The sequence below is a fragment of the Ursus americanus genome, chromosome 3, assembly GCF_024610735.1.
Source record: "Ursus americanus isolate L20-20 chromosome 3, mUrsAme1.1.p, whole genome shotgun sequence".
In the NCBI taxonomy this organism is placed as follows: Eukaryota; Metazoa; Chordata; class Mammalia; order Carnivora; family Ursidae; genus Ursus; species Ursus americanus.
The window spans coordinates 67634499-67644827 of NC_142129.1; positions in this window are offsets into that span (position 1 = coordinate 67634499).

Below are 10329 nucleotides of genomic sequence, written 5' to 3' on the forward strand. Positions count from 1 at the left end.
GTCCGTCAACAGGTAAGAGAGGGGCTGATCTTAGATAGGACCATTTATCCATTGTAATGGGAGGGAAGTCAGAGTAGATGGGCACAGACGCTGATATCTTGGTAGATGGTGGTAAAAATGGTGGCGGTGGCAGTGCTTGTGGAAATTTGATTCTCACTGCCTGTTACTTTTCTCCCTGAATGAAATGAGAAGTCAGTTCAGTTGAGAGTGAGAGGTAGGGAGGAGGTACGGAGATTTGAGGGAAAAAACAAAGAATGAAATAGTGATCTAGGAAAAAGGAAGGAATTCTTCTTCCTTCTATTCTTCTATTAGTTTTTGTCTATCTTTTCCAAATGAACTCCCTTCACTGACCTTCCAGCAGGAAGTCTTCCCCAGAGAAAGGGCTTGAAAAATGTTGGCCTCATTAATTGACTAGAAGCCCTTTTCTTTATAGCCTTGGCCAAGGGGGTCATAGCTCAAGGCCATTTCAGAGGCTATAACTAATGAGACTACTCTCCCTTTTCAAATTTACCCACAACCCCTTCCATCTCTCTGTATTTTAAACTAGGCATTCAGCATACTTGCACATGAGCCACATTCTGCAAAAATATGTTTGTTGACATCAGATAAAAGTTGAGTTGTGAAATACATCTCTTTAGAGGATTAACCAAGCTTCCAAAAAGGCTCTTTGTTGTGGGATTTTCTACCAGATGGGAAATTCTAGGCTCTGGATGTTAACAGTATTCCGGTGATTGCAGAAAAATAGCTTCATTTTGTGTAAGCAAAATGAACATATATATGTAAAACATGATGACATTGTAAGTAGATATGCAAATAAGAGTGGAAAAACATGGTTAAATTGCTTATGGTCTAGAGAAATGGAAATGGAAAAAGACTGCTTGTTAATTAACCAGAGCATACCTAGAAAATACTCTCTACTGCTTACTTTCCTCACATGGTTTGACACTGTGCTGGCACATATAAGAATATTTGATGCAGACCCAACTCTCAAAGATGTTAGTCTCGAAGAGAAGTGATCCTGGAAAACTGCTAAGTGACATAAGGTGTGGCAGCAAGTAGGAAGGCAATACAAATCTAGTTTGGACTGGATCTGCTAGGGAAGGCTTGCTGGAGGAGGCAAGCCTTGTACTTCAGAGAGCTCATTTCTTTGAGTGCGACTTTTGCTTTGAGGGCTTAGATAAAGTGGGGACACTCTGGCTTTCAACTCCTATCATGCTGGCTGGCTCTCCAGCTGATTTTCTATGTGTATAAATCACGTTCCCTCAACTAAAGAGTTTGTTGTTCAACAAACACAAAGTCAGAATCTACAGGTTCCTTGGTGCTGTGGGTGTCTTAGAGAGCAATTGTGGTGTCTGCCATTGAGAAAATCATGGTGTAATGGGCAAAGGCTGGTTCTTATGCTTCGTCTTTGGCTTTTAATGCAACTACAGTAGAGTGTTTTCACTTCTTGCTAACCCATACATTAATCTTTTTCACTCTCCAAGAAAAGGTGTTTTCCATGGAAGATACTGGCATGAAATATGTATCCAATGAGGCTCCTGAGCTGCTGCTCAGTGGGGAAAACTGAGGAGTTGCATGGCGCATCTGTTTCGAGTTTAGTGTTTGAGCAGGAGGTGATTTTCTTTCCAAAATGGACTTCATCTCCTCCTGCCACTGCAGAAGATGTTGACAGGTTTTCCTGTACCAGATTCCAGGCTCTCAGGTATAAAAGGACAAGGGACAATGGCTGCACTTCCTTTAGCACATATTTATCAGTCACCTATGATGTGCCAGACACTAATAGAGACATGGAGGATGAACAAATGAATGACACAGGCAAAGACCCTACCTTCCAGAAGCTTATATTCTATTTGCACGAGACCGACAAAACACAGATGAACAGATAAATATATAACATGTCATGCAGTGATTATTGCCATAAAGAAAAATAAAGATGCATAAAGCAGAGTAAGGGGAACTGAGAGAAAGGGAAGGACAGGGGTCTGCTTTGGACTGAGTAGTCAGAAAAATCTCTTCTGATAATGTGAAATTTAAGCAGAAACCTGAAGAAAGCCAAGGAAGTGTGGAGCATGTGGGTAGTTGCAGAAGCTCATTCCAGATGGAGGGGAATAGCAGTTGATTTCATGAGGCTGGGAGCTTCAGGCCTATACAATGAACAAGCGCAAAGGATGAGGCTCTGCAGGAAGCTGGCATGACAAGCCCCAAATTTGGGACTCACAGAAGCCAAAGACCGCTGGGCCCACAACTTTCTCCTTAGGCACATGGATTACAAGTTCCCTCCTGCTTCCTGAAGAGAACCTGATCTCCTACGGAGTTCTGGCTCTATCGTTCTCAAAAAGCCCTATTGTCATTTTCATTGAGTCTTGCTGCTATTATCCTCCTGCTTATAATCCTAGTATAGGAGGCACTTGGAATACATCACACTCCTTTTATGACCCTCAGAGTCCTGTAAAATCTTGTTTCTACTGCTCATCTCAGCTGTTGGTCACCCCCCTCTTCTGCCCGGCCACACTGGTCACATTTTCTCCATCATGGCGGTATCTTCTCTGCCTCAGCTCTTTTCTTTCTGTTGCTCCATTTGGACCCTCATCACCAAGCAAACTCCATGACTTACTCCTGCTTCAGGTCTCACTGTCAACATCACCTTCTCAGAAAGACCTTCTTGGACAACACCATTAGCCACACCCCCTCTCAACATCACCCTATTTTGTTCCTTCGTAGCTCTTAATGTTCACAAAATCTTGAATTATCTTATTTAATTAACTGTTTATTAAACTTTAGGTCTGTGAGAGCAGAGACTTGTCTTGCCTATTAGTATTAGCCCAATGATTTGTCAGGATGCCTGCTGTAAAGGAATATCCTTACATTAACTATAAATATTGGTTACAGGAGAGAATCAATATAGATACTTTGAGTTTGGCTGATCTTGCCTAAAGATTGCAGTCAAGATTCTGGTGGGTAAAAGTGGGCAAGCAATATCCTTAAAGAATTCTACCTTACCAAGTCTTATTTCTGTCTGGGTTCTACATTCTATCTTCCAGGTTTGATCTATTGACCCATTTCTATTCCAATGGAGAGGAATAATCTGGTTCAGAATATTTTTATTTTAATGTCTAACTCCGGTGTGTCTGAATGAATTAACCAGACCCACTGTGGAATTGCTCGGGGGAAAAGGTACTGGCATTTTGAAGCTGTGAGACTCAGATTTTGTTTAAACGAAGCATTGTTCAGACTATTCATCATATGACAATATGAGAAATGATTGCTCCAGCCTCTGTTGTCAGGTAGCCTGATTCCTGATTCACTGAGATATGGAGGGGGTGGGGAAGGCTACACCTATGCAGAGAGAACTGAACTATGAATGCACTGGTTTCTCTAGAATCAGGTGAAAAACTGAACTCTGATTTTGTGTTTATTCAGTGGCTGAGAAAGAAGACAGCTGTAACATAACCCATTAGAGACAGACATTTGACTTGAATACTTTCTCACTTCTGTGAGCTGTGACTTGAAGTGAGGACTTCTCTCGGCCCTGTCCCATTGTCCCAGGTCCTTTTCCCTTCAGCGTGGGCTCAGTTGACTGGCAGGTGCCGGGGATTTCACTAGCAGAGGTGGGAGAGGAACAGAGCCCAGAAGAGGGTGGCCTGCTTTAAAAGCATGTGAGAGGAAGCAAATTGCAATTCATCTTTCAATTATCCTATTGACAGGAAAAATTGCTACATTAGGAAATCACCTGTTTGTAAATACCAAGATGAATATAAAATAACTTATGAAGACAAGCAGAGCTTCTGTTTCAGTGCAGACAAACAGCTATGCAGAGAACACAGATATCCTCAACTGTAGCTCTCTCTCACCTGGATATTATAATGATGAGAACAGCCATTTAATCAGCTCTAGGAAACAACTACAACAACAAACATTAATAGAAGCCACACGATCTGATTATTATTTCTTTTTTTTTTTTTTTGAGGTGAAAGCTCTTCAGCTTCTCGTTACTCTTGTCAAATGGGGTGTTTAAGCTTAAAATGAAAGTTTTGTCATTATCATAGCTCAACTTCAGTTAACCCTACGGCCTTCCCTGCTCATCTACTGCTGTAGATTACTGTACTGTCTGATACAGTAGTCATTGGCCACACGTGGCTATTTAAATTTAAATTAATTAAAATTTAATAAAATTAAAAATTCATTTGCTTTTAACACTACCCCCATTGCAAGTACACTATAGCCACAAATGGCTACTGGCTATTGTACTGAACAAGGCAGATACAGAATATTTCCATTATCACTAAAAATTTAATTGGAATAGCATGCTTGAGAAACTAAAGGCATATGTTGGAAGGCGGTGTAATATAGGAGAGGTTTTCAATGTGTTTTTTAGCTAGAAAATAATTTCTTGAACAAACTTATGTATGGAATGTCAATATATACAAATAATTGTTGTACAGAGTTGTAAGGTTCTAGATCCCTACTCATTTGCCACTTCCATCCCCATCCCAATACCTTGCAGATGACCACAGAGCACAGGTTGAAAATCATTAGTACAGAATGTCATCCTGGAAGTGAGCTGACCTGAATTTTGCATTTTGGCTCTTTTCTTACCAGCTTTGTGAACTTGGCAGTTCTTGGAACTTTCTGAGAGTTAAATGTTCTTGTCTGTAACATATACTATCTCAGAAGGTTGTGAAGGCAGGTTTAGTTTTCTCATCTCTCAGATGGGGAACTGCAACTTGGCAAAGCTACATGCCTGCCAGGCAGCCACTCTGCCAGTGAAGGCCAGACCCAGACCAAACTCACTCCTTTCTCACTGCTATTTTACTCTATTGCTCTATAATTTCCTGGTCAAATTGAAGTTTTCAAGCCAAACCACTTTTTTAAAACTAGCTGTCGAGATGTCACTTGTGATTTTTTATTTATTGGATCAATATGTGTGAATACTTCCAAAGCATTTAAGCAGGAGTTGCCACCCTTGGACTAGCAAACACTGTATGAGTAAGTCAGATCTCCTCTGATCCCTTCCTACTTCTTTACATGCTTCACATTCTTCTCTCTGCAGAGGGTGGAAAGCAAAACTGAGAGTCAAACAAAACTCCCTAATTACTAAAAAGAGAAGGGATAATTTTCAAAAATCCTTATTTTCAGTGGTGAAATTAGAAACCAACCTGAAAGTGGGTTTGGAAAACAGGCTCCTGTTTCATAGGGCTGAGCACAAACTCAGCTTGCCTGTGACCTCAATCACCCCTGACAACAGATATTCATGTAGAGGAAGTTTTAACAGATACAGCATAAAGTTTAGTGGTTTTTAATACTGAAATGACTATTGCATGATTTTAGTGTAAGATATCCAGGAATTGCAGAAACTTCATGATGATCAGAAAAATCTGGATAGTAACTGAGACAGGGTTGGACTGCCTCTTGATGTCCTCTAGTTCCTCCTTTCCCTATCCCTAGGTGAGAATCTCTGTCTTAAAGTGAACTTGGATACTTCTGTCACTGGAAAAGTGCAACTTGCTGGAAGGAAGCTCTTGGTGGAGCCTGAAAATGGCACTCGAGAAGCCAGGAGGCTGGGCTCGTTCTTATTTTCACTGTGGGACTTTGGACAAGCCTTTCAACATCTCAGTGATTCAGTTACCTCTTCTGTACTTTGAGGACATTGGTTGAAATGATTGCTTAGGTCTGTCACTTACTCTTGTCCTTTTGTTTGTTACAATCCAATTATGTCACTGTTAGTAGAAAATAGTATATACTAAAAAAATACTTCTCTGTTGGAGCTGGTATCATTACACTTCCTGTGTCTCTCTTGGTCCTGCGTCCAAGTATTTCTGAGGTTCTTAGACCTGTTTCTGAGGACAGACCAGGCAAAAATGTGTGTGGGTAAATAGGAGTAGTCAAACATCCTGAGAACAGGGAGTCAGAGAGATGTCTGCATCGCACTCAGTTTTCCTGTATTCCATAACCACCAACCTGTTCAGGCCTCTATGCTATCTTTGAGCCAGATGGAGAGGGCAGAGGCAAAGCTAACTTGTCTTCCTACTTCCATGCTCCTAAGTACAACTGATTTTGTACTCTACTCCTGGATACCTTTCCTAGATTACAAGTCTGGTTATAAAACTCTCTCAACTAAACCTTCAGCAATTCCCCTGTGACCACAAAATGAAACTCCAACTGTGTTGTATACATTTAACATGCATTCTACTTTACTTAACACTTTAAATGTCTAGAAGTCTTTGGCTTTCCTCAATGTGGAAAAAGTCTGTGTTCCTTACCACAGCTCACCTCTCCAAGTCTTCAGGAAGAGGAGGCTAGAATTATAGTTTTCTTTAATTTGGTCCAGTGCTCCTTCCTCTACACCCTCAGCCTCCAGACAATAACTGTTTTTGAATCAATGAAATAAGTATCAATCTTTAACACCTTAGCATAAAATACTTTATTAAATTATCTAGCCTGGCCCCAAAATGTTACAAGATAGGAGATGGGGGGAGGAGTCCTTGACAGGGCACTGCCAAGAAGGGTATGGCCAGCAAGACACTTAGGTGGATGGATCCTGTGTGCCCCAGGTATGTGCAGAGAGTTGGGGGACAGGGCATGGCACTCAATATGAGTAGAACAGTGCCAGAAAGAAAGAATGGAGGTAAGCTATCTTTCCTTAAGAAATATTTCTCCTATGTGAAGCATTGCATGCCCAAGACATTTTAAATGTTGCTGCTTTGCTGAGTACAACTATAAGAGGGAATTTCCAGGCAGAGAAGCAGAAGAATTGGGGGAAAATCCTTCCAATCATGTATATAAGACAATTTTGATGCAGTATCATCTGCTGGGGTCTTTAAAGAAAAGACGTGTTTGTTTCCATGATTAAAATCAAATGAGTCTTTATTTAGGGTTTTCAGAAGTTTATGTTGGTTCAAATTCTAGAAAGAAAAGAGAACTAGAACTTCCCCAGGTCTGAGCAGAGAAATGGGTGCACAAAGTTTCAAGTCATACTGGGAAAATATTGAGGAAGTTTACTCTTCTAAATCATAAGGATTGTTTAACTTCTTTACCTATTGACTGCCTGTGTAGATGTTACACAATATATGGATGGTTATTCTTTTTTTTTTTTAAGATGTATTTATTTATTTTAGAGACAGCACAAACGGAGGAGGGAGAGAGAATCCCAAGCAGACTCTGCACTGAGTGCAGAGCCTCATGCAGGGCTTGATTCCACAACCCTAAGATCACAACCTGAGCCGAAACCAAGAGTTGGATGCTTAACCAACTGTGCCACCCAGGTGTCCTGAAGGTTATTCTGATTGAATCTTGTACAGTCCTTTCAAATAGACTAAGAGTTAAGTCCTTTACAATGTTTTCTTGACCAGTTGATGAAGGAAGAGAGAGATACCTCTCAGTGTAGATGGAAGGAGTATATACTTTTTAAGTCTTTGTTATCTCTGTCATGAGGACTACTCAGATATAAAAACAAGGACTTCTTCATAATGTAAATTAGAAGACTTGGGCTTCATAGTATAAGCAAAACAAAATTCAAAGTTCTACCACCAACAAATTGTCCTACCAGTGGACGGTACCATTATCCACATCCTTTGTTAAGTGATGTGGTTCAGGGCAGTTCATCCCAGAATGTGCCACTTTGGCATGTGGATTATTTTGAACTGAAGATGATTAAGGCCCAACAGACTCAAGAAGAGCTTTTTACCTCCGCATTAACTGCCTAAAAGAATTTAGATAGGGAGCCTGTATCAGGAAGAGAGCTACTACCAGAGATAACTTTTTTTTTAACGTAAGAAAGACTTCTCACTTGACACAACAAACGTTTGTTAACCAAACATTTACACTTCCCATCTTCCTGTGAATTGTCTTCCTCCCATTTGAAGCCCCAGACTTCTACCCCTTTCTGCTTAGCTAAAGAGGCCATATAAACCTCAATTGCCTGACTGTCAGGGAGCCTCTCATGTCTTTGTGGGGCTCATGTACATATGTAATTAAATTGGCTTTTCTCTCATTAATCTATTTTATAATAATTTAATTATTAGGCCATCCAAAGAACCTAGAAGTGAAGAAGGGAAAAGTTTTCTTCCCCTACATCCCCAGGGCAATATTAATTATAATACTAAATTTAGTGAAATTTGGTGAACGTGACTGATTTGGGGTTCTTTTTTAAAAAAGATTTATTCATTTGAGAGAGAGAGAGTGTGTGCGTGCACATGAGTGCACACAAGTGGGGGTGAGCAGGGGAGGGACAGAACGAGAGGGAGACAAGCAGACTCCCCAGTCGGTGGGGACACACAAAAGTGGGGGCCTGATGTGGGACTCTATCCCAGGACCCCAAGATCATGACCTGAGCCAAAACCAAGAGTTGGATGCTTAGCTGACTGAGCCACCCAGGCACCCACCCTGTTTGGGGGCTCTTTATAAACTATTCTTCCCCTTTAGTTTGTTTTTAGGTCACAGCGATTATGCAGAGTTTTAAAGCTAAAGGATTCTTGTCTTCTTACATAATTATTCCCAGTAGTAGTAGTGGTAGTAGTAGTTATCATAGTGGTGGTAGTACTGATAGCAATAACTACTCTTGTACTTGTGCTGCTGTGATTCTACTAACCCTACTATTGCTACTTCCCTCCACTGCTAGCTTTGTTACATCATTAATTGTGCTGGTATGGTATATCAGGGTTTTAGATACACACATCTAATGCTTATAATCATTCTGTAAGGTGAGTACTGTGACTCTCATAAAAGAGGAAACCGAAGCTCAGAAAAGTTTATGTACCCAAGCTTGTGAGATTCTGAACTGAAATTTGATTTTAGATGCATCGTCTCCAAAGCCCACATTTCTGCATCATTCTTTGTCCCTCATTTGCTATTCACAGTATGGCCACAGCTCCATAATCCCTACCTATATAGAATATACATTAAGATATGCATGGCCCAGGGAATGTGAACTTCAAAGAGCTATGCAGGAAGTCCAGATGGTTGCCCAAAAATGGTCTGTTTCCTTTGTGTTCACTGACTCTGGCTTGTCTCAAACGCTTCAAAGTTATCTTAATGTCATTTCAAAGGCAATTGAGGGAGCATCCATGGAGATAAATTGCGTCTGCAGCCTGTTGCTGAATGCATATTAAGTTCTATTCATGGATTTCCTAGCAACCAGAACCTGATGACGCACGGAGTCAGTGAGCTTGCGTTATACTCATCTAGAGAAATTAAATCACTTGGATTTTATTATTAATATTTTTAGAAAACCTCACTAGATTAGCTGTTTGAAACACGTTGTTATCTGAGTTACTATCAGCAGCTGGTCCCAGTCACATCGGAAGTCACTGAGGACTCTGTAATTTTCACAAATGCTCCAGCGAGAGATTATCTTCCATTTTAATATTTTTGACAATTAAGGATTTCGTTGGGGAAAGAAGGAAATTAAAAAGAGAAAGGTTGTTCTAGCAGCTTGTGATCTTGGCAAAGTTCTCAAACTTCTCAGACAAACGTATTAGAAATAAGCAGTAGGCATCCTGGTGAGAAGAGACAAGAGGCTAGGTAGTCAGTCTCATTTGCATGAAAGGGATGTATTGAAACCAAAGAACTTGGCTCTCCACAAGACATTCTATAAGGTTAAGGGCAAAGTATTTCCATTTTAGGGTTCACTAATACATTGTTTTATAGATTCAAAGAACATTTGAGTTTGTTTTTCATAGTTCTACACAGCCTGGAGTGATGAAGGCTTCTCACAAGTTTTTCTCAAGTTTTAATTTGTGCTCATTGGACATACAAATCAAATATATCTGTGATCTGCTGTAGAGGTGTGAGCATGGCATGCAAAGCCATGGTTAGGTTAGATACCCAAATGAGTATGACATATTTTAAAGCAGTCAATGTGAGAAGATAGACACTTAATCCAAGATTCTACTTTGCTTAGAAATTTTTTTTTACTAAGACAGTTTTTTAGAGCAGTTTTAGATTCACAGCAAAATTGAGGGGAAGGTTCAGAGATTTCCCATAGATCACATATTTCCCCCACATGTGCATAGCCTCCCCCATTATAAACATCCCCCACCAGAGTGGCACATTTGTTATGGTTAACGAACCTACACTGACACATGATAATCACCTGAAGTCCATAGTTTACATTATGCACCATTCTATAGATTTGGACAAATGTATAATGACATGTACCCACCATTATGGTATCATACAGAGTATTTCACTGTCTTGAAGATCCTCTGTGCTCAGCCTATTCATCCCAACCCACTTTCCAAACCCCGGCAACCACTGATCTTTTTACTATCTCCATAGTTTTGCCTTTTCCAGAATGTCCTATAGTTAACACTCACGTAGTATTACCTAGCC